We start from the raw sequence: 12,422 nt of genomic DNA, 5'->3' as shown, positions 1-12,422 counted from the left end.
CACCTATCCGATTCATATCCGTTTTATTTCCACATATGAATGAGGCCTGTATCCGATCTGAGAAAAACAGAATCCATGCGCTTTTGTCCTGCTTACACGTTCACCGGTCATATCCGATCTGTGCCACATGAGAGGAAAAAAATCGGAATTGGGTCACTTGAACCATGCAGTGTAAATGCAGCCTTTGAGACATTCACTAAATACTTGTATTATAATCAGAAATCATTTCAACAGCTTCAGTATTTCATTTTTTTTACAGTGTGTTAGTAAAGTAGAGCTCAAAAAAGAGAAAAAAAACAGACACAGGTCGATATTGCCCTTTTAAAAACCGTAAAGCATCAGTCGGAATATTCTATGTCCTCTTAGCATTAGTGCCCCTGTGGTCAAAATATGGAGCAGACTTGCTTTAGTCAGTAAGTTGGTGGTTCAATACCTCATTTCCACAGTGCACGTATGTCCTTAGGCAAGGATCCCCCCCATACAAACACACAAACACTTACACCCTGGGCAAGGATCTGCTTAAAAATGTTTGAATACATTAAGTTGTTTGTGATTAGCATAGCTGTGGCAGATACCATGTTTTATTAAAAAAAAAAAGTTTTTCATGGATTTTATTTATCTATTACATAAATTACCTTTTTTTTTTCCTAAGTTGGTCTTCTTATTGTTTTATTGTTAAGGCTTCTAAATGTTTACTTGCTGTAAGAGTGTCACACCTGGGTTTTGTTACTGATTGCTTAATAAAAATGACCCACATTTGACGAAAAAACAACAAATAGTAAATGGCACATACCTAAATAGTGCTTTAATACCTTCTTAAAAGGCCCAAAGTGCTTTACAACAGCAGTCCCCAATCCCCAGGCCGCGGACCAGTACCGGTCCATGGGTCATTTGGTACCGGGCCACACAGAAAGAATAAATAATTTGCATTACTTCCATTTTATTTATTTCGGAATCTGAAAGAGGTTTTATTTTGAAAAATTGTCAGATTCTCTGTTATATCCATCCATGTCACTCTTGACGCAGGCTAAGGCGCTCTTCTCGGTCACGTGATGGGTTACCGCTAAAATAAAACAGAGGAGCTAGCAAAATGAGTAAAAAACAAGGGTCTTTGGAAAGTTTCTTTGCCAAGGGAAAACACCCAGCCAAGAGACAGAGGAGGAGCCTTCGACTTCCAAAAAAGAAAGCTACATTTAATAGACAGTACTTCTTGTTTGCACCGAGTGTGGGAAGGGGATAGGATGATGACACCTGTGCGATGTACAATGTCATGCGTGTCACAATAAAAGTTCAGAGAATATCTTGTCACGTCTCTGTTCCTCATTCATCGTAGCGTTGTTACAGTAATCGTCCACTGCTTTTAAAACACCGGTGCGTGAAAACGTTGTCTGACGTCATACCAATCCGTCTCTTCAAAAAGGTTGGGGACCGCTGCTTTACAGTCATAGTCCCATTCACCAATGCACCCACACATTCACACACTGAAAAAGGCGCCACTGCTGAACACCTGTAACCGTAACCACCAAGAGCAATGTGGGGTTCGGTGACTCGCCCAAGGACACTTTGACACATGAGCAGGCATGGTGGGAACCGAACCTGCGATCTTACAATCAGAGGGCAACCAATCTACTCTGCGACACAGCAGCCACATAACAAAAAAAATAAAAACTTTTATTTTATTTATTTATTTATTTTATTTTTTAAGTGAAACAAACAAAATGCATAACAAGTATGAAGTCCCACTCCGATCATCTTTTGATCTATTGCGAAAGCATTCCTACTTCTCTTTGAACTATGATTGTGCCGTTGTGGGTACCGGATCGACTTGGGCTGCCGGATGTTCTCGACGGTAACACCAGTTGGACAAACTACTTAGCGAGCAATTTTACGTTTAGCGATTTTACTACTTAGCGACGTCGTACCCATCTAAGGAATTTTTGAGGATTCGTTTTGGGTTTGAAGAGAATGACTGCAGTTTTTGTTTGAATGACATTGAGACGGTGGATCATTTATTCTTTAACTGTGGAATTATAAAAACATTCTGGGATGAGTTCTGCTTTTGGTATTCTTCCAAAATTGCAATGCCAGTTCATTTACATTTACACAAATGTTCTATTGGGTGTGGTATCATATAATAGACCAGAAAATACAGTTCTTAATATCCTGATATTGCAAGGAAAGTTTTATATACACAAAAATAAATTTTGAAGACCAAACCACTTTTTATAACATTTGATAAAGAGCTCTGTTTTACTTTGAATCCCTTCATTATATGAAAAAGAAGAATGGCTTGAAATTGCTTAGTTTTGTTCAGAAATACAAACTTCACGAGTACCCCTAACTAGTATTAGACTATTTAGATTGGTTCTATGTTCCTTTATTTTATTTTTATTTTACTTAAGTTTTTATTTATTTGTGTGTTATGTTCATTGTTTCTTTTTTCCCCCTCTATTCTTTATTTTCTATGTTAATATGTTATGTTTGGCAATGGTGACTGATCTTCGAGGTAATGTTGATTACATTGTTATTGTTCGTTATTTAATGTATGATACCTCAACTGTCAATAAAGTTTAAAAAAAAACTTGGCGGCGTTAACTCAATGGTCGTGGTAACTTACAGCCAATCAAATAGTGTGACGTCATCATTGGTCGAAGGACCCCGAGAACATTCCGGCAGCCCGAGTCGATCCGGTACCCACACCGTTTTTAGCCAAAAAAAAAAAAACTTGTTAATTAGTTATACTTAGTTAAAGATTGAAATGCAGCAGGAGATTGAAATGTTGTTGTATTAAAACACATAACATCAGTTTTCTCACAGATAGCCATTATTTCTTCTAATTGTCTCAAAAACAAAGAAAACAGCTTTTCTGTTTCACAAAATAACCTTATAGAAGAATCCTGTGTTGAATGTAAACTACTTTGGACCCCCAGTTTCCCATGATAGATCTATTCTCAATACTGTTTCTTACACCTCCCAGCATGCAATGAGTGTGTGCCGTCTGCTTGCTGTCATCAGCGCTGAACGATAATTGACTTTTGCCACGCTGGATTCACACATCGGCCACATCTTTATATACTCATAACTTTCTATTAGGTTGCTGAAGGCTGACTATGCTCTGTCCCACTTTCACATTCATTCTTCTCTGCCCAGATCTGATGATGGTGGACATTTAGGCATGGTGGTTCACCAGCTCCACCCCCCCCACTGCCTGCACCTTTCCAGCTTTATTACAATTGATGTGCAAAGGAAGCATTTGGGGAAGCGATTTCACACCATCCTGACTCATGACAGCAATAAATATAGATAATGCCATAAACATTTTCTGCACCATAATGTACTTAATATTAATATTCATTTGCATCCTGGGTTTATGCAAAAAAGGAACACTGGTACCAGCTTTGTATCATATCGCTTATCCACTTACCATTTACTGGAATAAATAGGACAATATGATCAATGCCGCCGAGGAGCCCATTGTTAGGATTAATGAGCGCTGCCTGGCTCATACAATTTGTCTGCCGTGCTTTTAAGGCCTTATTTCAATGTCTAATTTGTTTCTACTCCAGAACGTCCTTTTTTCCCCTGTAGTGATCTGGAGTATCTCCATGTGAGTCGTCGCCAGTTGGCTGATAAAATCCAGCAGGAACATTTGAGATATTTTAAGGGGAAAAATAAAAAGCACGGTATGATTTTTCACCTGAATTCCGTGGAACGAAAACAATTTACCACACGTTGATCAATAGAGATCTTGATTGATCATAAAATTCAAACTGTAATGGAAAAGAAAATAGAAGCACAAATATCATGTGCAGGGTGACATGCAGATTTTTCTATTTCAGAACAAGAAACACCTATTACAGGTAAAAGATAAATTCATAAAGTCTTATTAATATAACTGCTACTACTTTAATCAGATAAATCACCAACTCAGCAGGAATGTTAAACTTTTTGAACCTAATTACTTATAAAAAAGATTAGAAAGTGGCACATTTTTAATATTAAACAGTTACTGACTGTCACAAAGCTAGATAGGACTCTTCTTAATAGAGGTGTTTTTGGCAAATGCATCATCATTATTTTACTAATTTACAAATATGCAGGTATTACAAATCTGAAAACAAGCAAATAAATTAGGAAAAAAGTCCCATGAATGATCTCATAAATCTTTGTGAGGAGAATAAAGCAAAGAAGATGAGAGGAAGAAGTTGTTTGTGCGGAATCAAAACGCAGATTCTCTTTGGTGTGGAGCTCTGAGCTTTTATCAAACATTGATAAGGGCCGCACAAATCCTTGGCTGTTTGTTGTTTCCATTAAAGAGCTTTACAGTCTTTGTGCTTGAAGTTTTAGCAGCAAAAGTATGTGAAACAAACAAATAGGATAAGTGAGTTTCCCTAAATGAACATAAAAATCGCAAAGACACAAATTAATGTTGAGATTCACAACTAAGTACGTTTTTACCAGTTAGAAGGAGAGTAGAAGCGATGAATGTCAGGACATCGTAATAAAAAAGGGAGCAGGAATCCAAACGGACAAATGAAGAGGGAAGGACTCTGCATGCAGCCTTAATCACAGAGGGGATCCTCCACTGGTGAACCAGGCCTGCTCAGATAAACAAATCTCTTTTGATCTTCAAAGAAGTACAAATATCGATTGAAGCTCCATGTGGTCAGTTAGCTTCTGCATGTGGAAGTAAGTGGAGCTTTTTTGGTGGCTGGGAGTGTTTGCAGCGGAGTCAGAAGAAGCTCAAGCTGCTGTATCTCTGTCCACAGGACCACGGATTGGGTTGCCAACAGGATGTTTAGGGACAAAGACTCCACCAGGTGATGTAGACCTACAACCTCCACCCAGATTTTGAAGCTGTCTGATCTCCAACAAGAAACAAGAGGAATATTCAGCAGCTCTGACAAACACAGTCCTGTCCGGTGTTCGAAATAAAGCAGAAGCAACGGAATTTATCTAATTACTTTTTTAATTTTAAAATGTTACTGAATGTTAGACGTGGTGTGTTACCATGACTGGCCAAATCAAAGTGACTTTCTTGTCAGAGGGACTGGGTAGGTTAACAACATTCTTAGCAATTATGCTTGGCTAAGGACCGTGTCATTTGCCAATCAGAGCCACCGTTGTTTAATACATAAGTCAAGGACTTGTCCCACAAATGCACACAAACATCAAACAGATGGGAGAAGCTGCAGAAATGGCCAGTTTGGAGCAGCCCAACAAAAAGTTGTCATTTTCTATATATAGGCAAATATTCCTGATTGTTTTCTCAGACTGTTAGAGTTTGATTAATTTAACCCTTGTGCTATCTTAGATGACCCCACCCTTATATTGACGTGTTCTCCCTACCATGACAAAGGTGGATAAAGGTGGAAAGATTTCATGTAATCCATGGACACCAGTGAAGATCACAAATCATTGAAGAAAAAATGTTCAGAGCACTGTCTAGTGGGTCTACATGACCCAACTCCCAATTTTAAAGTGCCTAAGATAGCACATCTCAGCTACACTTGCAGCAAGAACATTTCATACTGTTGAACTGTTTACTTTTAAAGAAAACAAGTCGAGATGTAAATTGACCAGTTTTCTGAAATGGTAAATTGGATTTAATTTGGTCTATAGAGTTAAATGTATTATTATAACAAAGATTATGTGCGGGAGGCACCCTTTGCTGAGAATTGAGTACTTGTATATCTATTGTGGCGATCTGGGGGTTAGCCCCGCCTTAAGCCCCTAAGACTCATGGGAAGGGGGGAATCTTGGTGTGAAAACCATGAGTGAGAGGACTGGCAACAGAAGTGACATCCTTGCTGTTAAGCTGTTTGTGTGTGTGTAAGTAAATGTGCTTTGATGCTGGAAAGGAGATTACGCAATCTGCCTCTCTCTTTGTTTCTCTGAAACTGTTCGGAGTCGTGCGGTGTATGGGGCACAGACAGCTCTCCAACGTAGCCAGTTGATCAGCAGCTTGGCTCTTGCTTTCCCACTACAGCACCAGCTGGGTCGTTACAATATTTTTTCATTTCAGCTGACTTGTGAACACTGAACGTGAACATGTCATCCGGCTGTTGCAGGGCCACGCTAGGGGACAATTTATAGTCATCTATTAACCTTTAAAGCATGCTTTTGGACTGTGGGAGGAAGCTGGAGTGTCTGAAGAAAACCCACGCATGCACGAGGAGAATGTGAAAACTCCATACAGAAAGGTCCTAGCTAGGATTTGAACAAGAGTGTTCTCTGAGGCAAGAGTGTTAACCACTGCACCATTGTCCAGCACCAAATACCTTCCCAACATTGTTTTTTTAGGGCAATTACATGCAATTGTAATTTAGCAGTGTGAACATTGCAGACTGTCCTTTTTCAAAAAACACAATGGTGTTAGTATGTTTGACTGAAAATATGGACAGGTCATCTGATGTAACAATTTGTTTTTTGGCCTCTGATTGCTTATCAGAAGCCAAAGCAGAGCTAAAAACAGGGTTGAAAATGAATCTTTGAACATGGAAAAAGTTTTACTGAAAGAAAAGGCTCCAGAAGGTCCAAAGAGTTGGCCTTATGAAAAACAATTATTGCACTGAGCAAGCCTTCAACTCATGGTTCTCCTGTGAGCCTTGTTGCCCGTGAATATTTCATGCAAATAGAGATAAACCTGAGTTAAACCCAAAAAATTTGCAAAATTTCTTTGGAGATCGCATGCCAAACCTCACTGTACTGAAATGTGTTCAGTGACAGTGAAGTTCTCTTTAACTACTGCTGCCACTGACTTTTAGCTGGGATTCAGAATAATAGTAAACGCGCGTAAACAGCTAAATTTAATCCTCCTTTCTTTATCCAAGAACCAAATCTCTAAACACATAATTGGTGCGGTTAATATTGTTTGTGAAATCCTTTCATAATTCAATCTCATCACCTATGATATCTCTTTTACATGTTTATGATCAACTGGGGATTGCAGAATTAGTAATTATTATGATTCTATGGTGCATAAAGGGGCAAGAAGCGGCTTTAATTCCAATTGCAGTAAGTAATTTTCATTAAATGTCAATTTGTTATTAATTCAGAGCACCACTGAAATCAAATAGTATTCATTAATCACTGTGCCGTCCAGCGGGCTGCTAATTAAAATGTTGGGGGTGAGCTCGTTATTCACTGGCAGGCCTGATTGTTAATGTCGACTCATTGTCCTCCTCCACCAAGCTATCATTTATTTTCTTTGGTTTTCTTGTAAACTCTTGTTAATTATTAAATTGCTTTTTTAGACCCCTTGTGACACCTATCAGATGGTCCTCCATGTGTTTGAGGGAGTCCCTGTCCTGGAATCCTTATGTCACAAGACACTGGATTGTGTTCCAACTGGCATTGTGTTCCAACCACACAAAAAAGTTGGAGGAAAAAGCCAAATCTATACCTGCTAAAAGGCAATGTAGGGCCAATGCTTCAGACATTTTTATAGTATATTTTATTCAGTAATTACTAGAAGGTATTCAAACAGGTTTATTTCCTCAGTAGTGGGCACAGGAGACCAAGGTCGGTGTCTTCTACTCACACATCCCAGCCAGGGATATAACCTGTTTTCATTCCCCTCAATTATGCATGTTATCCAACAGCAGCCATATGTCTCTGTCAATACCTTTTCCTCGTATTCAGTGGCGGTCTGTGTGGGATCCGTGTGCATTAAATAATGCAGTACCGAAAGGTCAGGAGGGAGACGAGGCGAGGGTCAGTGCTTTGGCGAGTTGCAATGTGGAGGAGGAGGGGGACTGGGGGCAAGGGGGTGTTGGAGCAGAGAAGCTGCCGTTAATTTCCAGGTCAGTTCCAATAATGAAATGCATACGGTAAATGTCAGCACCCGTTGCCGAGTAATCCACCTCCGCTGGGAAAAGATGAATGGCTTTCTTTAAGACCTCGACTAACTCCTTGGAACAGATAAATTAGCATGCAGTTGAGTTATGTTTATGCAAAAGCAGCCTTTTACAGTATGTCTTCTGACTTTAATTTTCTGGTTATAAGTTTGAAATGAATCATCTAATAAAAATTTGTCTTTGGACCAGTTTTCTGCTGCAATGTCTAATCTATATGAATACCATGGATTAAATTTTAGTCACCTGTAAGATATTACATTTACTATAAAATCAAAATATTTTCCCTGTTAGTTATCAATGTAAAGACAAAAAATAATCTGAAAGATAATACAGAGGAATGAATTAAGCATGACGAATCTGCATAAAACTATACTTTTTGCAGTTGGAAATCTACAAAGTTTACTCATAATGTTTACTCATAAACCACAGGTAAAATATCGATCTACTGATGATGTTTAAAGTATGAAGTAAAACTGGAATTCAAAGGTGTTGGAACTAACCCGGTTCATTTAACCCTTGTGCTATCCTAGGCACTGTAACCCTTGTGCTATCTTAGATGACCCCACCCTTACTTTGACTTGTTATTCCTATCATGACAAAGGCGTACAGATTTCATGTAATCCCTGGACACCAGTGAAGATCACAAATCATTGAAGAAAAATGGTTCAGAGCACTCTCTAGTAGGTCTAGATGACCCAACTCCCAACAAGAGTTACAAGCAATGATCAAGGCATGTAATAATTTCTTGATTTGCTCTAAAAACTCTACTCTAAAAAGTCAAATTTCTGCACTCAATTGAAATAACACAATATGTTTACCATTGACTGTATATTGGAACTGGACCGGGTGACCTTTCCCCCCTCGCATTTCAAACAGTAAATACCCACTGGTTCCAAGAAGCCGAAATAGACTTCTGCAGAGAAATAAACGACTTGTTATTCTATTTCTCAGAATAACCAGCTTTGGTCTGATAGCTTTTTTTCAATAAGTTCTTGCTGATGTTATTTAGTTATTTTTTCTGTAGTGCAAGTTATTCAAGTTATAAATTGACCAGATGATTGGAAACCTGATTGTTAAATTGACCAATCAGATGATTGGTCAATATTGCCATCTTTCATGTGGTAGGAGTGCGACCTTTCAACAAACTCCCTAATGACTGGTGAGGTTGCCATAGAAAAATTAACTCAGACTAATTTGGACCAATCACTGCTTACTGTCAATTTCTGGCTCCAACATGGTGGCATCTATGCCACAAAAAATGCTGTCTGAATTGATTTCATTTCATTAGAACCAGAATTCAAATGAAAAGGGTTTGTGCGTTATTTTTAAGAAATTTCAAAAAGACGTTTTTTTTTTTTTTACTTTAAAGAAACTTTGATTTTTTTAGAGGTTGATTGGGTAAATGAGTTTGAATCTTAAAATATCACACCATAATGTACTGTAAATGCTGACTTCTTGCATTTGAAGGCTTAACAAGCAGGAAGAAAAGTGGTCTGGAGGAGACCTGACCTCTTTTTAAAAACAAGATAGATGCTTGGCAGGTATCAGATGCCCCCGAACAAACCAGAATATCCTTTTTTTCCTTCTTCTTTATGCCGGTGAAAGTTCTCATTTATGCAGATGACATCTTCAAATGTTTCACCAAAAATCGAAGTGACTTCTTCTTTATGGACAAAACTTGTGTAGTTATATTGCATCAACGGACTCATTTCAAGTGTGTATTTCCACAAATTATTTCTTAATTTACAGTATTAAAGAGCAGTTACACAAAGACATTGTCAAACGTAAATGTTACACCAATTAAACATGATGGTGTTTAGTACACAGTACCTGGTTGAGGCTCCCCGTGCTTTAAAAAGTGCAGAACTGCTTTGAACCACGGATCTATCTGCTGTTTCATAAGCTAATTTTGCTTTCAGTTCTTTTACATTGTTGGGTGAACTGTCTGTTTCACAGAATGCGACTGTCCCAAAAGCGGCAACTCCAACTGTTGGCAGAGTGGGAGGATCCAAATACTTGCTAAAAAAAAATCTCTCTATACAGCTGGCCAGCAAAGGACATCGAGAATTCCTGGATAATGAATCAAAATCAGCAGATGACACAACCCCTCAACCACCTTTGACTGACAGGAAGCCTGGACCACAAGTACTTTGGATTCTTATCTTCCCCTCTTTTTTTTCTAATTTTTTTGTCTTTTTTTTTTAACATGTTTGGTTTATGTGTTTGGACTAATATACAGTTTGTGTGTTTAAAAGCGATGCATAATTAATGACCCCCATTCCCCTTCTACAAATATTTATTTTGCAAATCTTTTACCCAAAACTCTTTGAGGTTGTGTTGAACAGTGATGAGACACATATGTTTTTTAAATCTCTTTACTATTGTCTTTCAAATTAGATTTTGGTTACAAGCTTGAAGTTATGAGATCTAAAGAATCACCATAGCATATATATATATTGTTCTTTTTGTATATTTCCTTATTGGAAATATCACTTGGCGTTTCTCCAGTTTTTGGTATGAATAGTAATGTTTATTCCAGCCTGTTAGCTGAGTTTGTCTCTGTCCTTTTGGTTGGCTGGATGATGGGATTAGACCTCAGAAAGCCTGCATAATAGTCTCCTAAAGTAATTACGCCTAAGGTTGTCTCATGTGTAGGAGCATTGTGAAAAAGAGTTACTGCTTGTCAATATTCATAGGTGTGTGTGTGCATGTGAATGTGTCTGTTTTGAGAGATACAGTACAGACCAAATGTTTGGCCACACCTTCCCATTCATTTGAATGAGAAGGTGTGCCCAAACGTTTGGTGTTTGCTGTATGTCCGTGTGTTATTTGCATTACGACTGAGCAGACAATCTAAATTGCAAGAAAAAGGTCCACATTGTTCTTCTGTTAAATTTCCAGGGTCATACTTTTCTGTGTTTGACTTTCAGCACCTGAAAGTGAGATAGGATTTTTTTTGTCTCTGATATTTACAAACCACCACTTTTTGCAGTTTCTGCAAAAACTCAGATGTGTCCCCCTCATACAAACATGTCTTGATCCCCATCCCTGATAAATGTGTGTTTTAGCTTGTAAGTGTTTTATGACCTGTTCAAATTTTTTTCCATGGTAAAGAAAGGTAAAGCAGAATCCTCAGGAAAGTCCACAAATATCACTGAGAGCTATTTAGGCCTGGTGAATCAGCCTCTTGAGAGTGAAGCAGAAGAAAAATAAAGACTTGGACAATACTGGAAGGATTTGAGCAATCGTAAATTCAGCAGTGCTGTTGCTTCTTACATAAACCTGGTGCATGAAATGAGGTTCATCAGCTAGGGTGTCACCTTTTATCTTTTTAGGTTGACATTCATCCATCCATCTTCTGAACCCGCTGAATCCCTTTTGGGGTCATGGGGCTGCTGGAGCCTAGCCAGCTACTGTGGGGTGAAGGATGGATCCACTCTGGACAGGTTGCAAGTCTCCCCTAGGGCCACAAACACACATTCAAATCAAGGGACAATTTAAAAACCTCAGTTAACCTACGAAGCATGTTTTGGGCCAAATGTAGTAAATTCAGTGGCTATTTTTTTCACGGTATGCACATCGCCATGATGGAACCAAACAACGTCAGCAACGCCACACACTCACCACTTGAAAGCAGGTTTGGGAGAATCCGTCAGTCAGATCCTTTGAAGTTTGGACGTGAGACCGCATGTTTTTATTGAGACATCTGATAGGCCAGATTAAAAACTTGAATGACTTGCACTACAGGAAAAAATTTCCTGTAGTGCAAGTTATTCAAGTTTTCAAGAAAATTATTTCAAGAAATAATTAGGATTAGCAAGAACATGTAAAAAAAAAAGGTATCAGAGCTAGAATAGTTAATCTGATAAAATATTGTTGTGAGTAATAGCTGTTTATTTCTCAATAAAAGCCTATGGAATTTAGGCTTTTTGGGAACCATCAAGTACTTCCTGTTTGAAACAGGAGGGAGGAGGGGTTAGTCAGTCCAGTTCGCTCCCCCATAGGCAATTTTAAAGCAAAAAATTCAGTAGTCAAAAGACCACAACTTTTAAGCACATTTTTTTTTGTCTCAAATATGTCATAAAGTTGTTAGTTTCAGAAAAAAGAAAAGTATCCCATGCATGGTTGTTACAAATAATAACTCTAAATGCAGAGTATGAAAAAAATGTTTTAGCAAGACTTAATGTTTTTATTATTCATTTGTAAACTTGGATTATTTCATATTCCGTAGTAAACTTAACTGCTTCGGCAACAAGCCGCCCAGTGAACTGGTAACTTCAACTGGCCTGTTTCCACTGACTGTCTTGTTCCAACCAGCCTCAAACAATCAGAAAGTTTCTCCTTGGTACTGAAGCGTTCTTCCGATAGTCTGATTCAGGAAACAATTAAAAAGTAGGATTACATTGAGAGGAACATAAAGCCTGTTCTCAAATCTGAGCGTAGCGGGAGATGGTCAGCTCTCGCTGGTGCGCAACTGGTTCTGGAATAGATGGAAGAAGACTTAGCAGCAATCGAGAGAGGAGATTTATAAAAGATTGATTTGTCTTTTTTTGGAAGTGAACA

At 38.4% G+C, this 12,422-nt stretch overlaps 1 long non-coding RNA gene across 2 annotated transcripts in view; it reads left to right on the top strand.

Moving 5' to 3' along the window:
• Nucleotides 1-5,324, top strand: part of LOC105354105 — a 128,289-nt gene extending 122,965 nt beyond the window's left edge. For both annotated transcript variants that reach the window (XR_002873292.1, XR_002873293.1), the window contains exon 4: nucleotides 4,770-5,324. This is a non-coding gene — a long non-coding RNA (uncharacterized LOC105354105). The remainder of the gene's footprint in view (nucleotides 1-4,769) is intronic.
• The last annotated feature ends 7,098 nt before the right edge of the window (nucleotides 5,325-12,422 follow it).

The sequence above is a fragment of the Oryzias latipes genome, chromosome 5 (genome assembly GCF_002234675.1).
Source record: "Oryzias latipes chromosome 5, ASM223467v1".
NCBI classification, from domain to species: Eukaryota; Metazoa; Chordata; class Actinopteri; order Beloniformes; family Adrianichthyidae; genus Oryzias; species Oryzias latipes.
The sequence above is the reverse complement of the archived record's forward strand: the minus strand, read 5'-3'. Positions and strand labels throughout refer to the sequence as shown.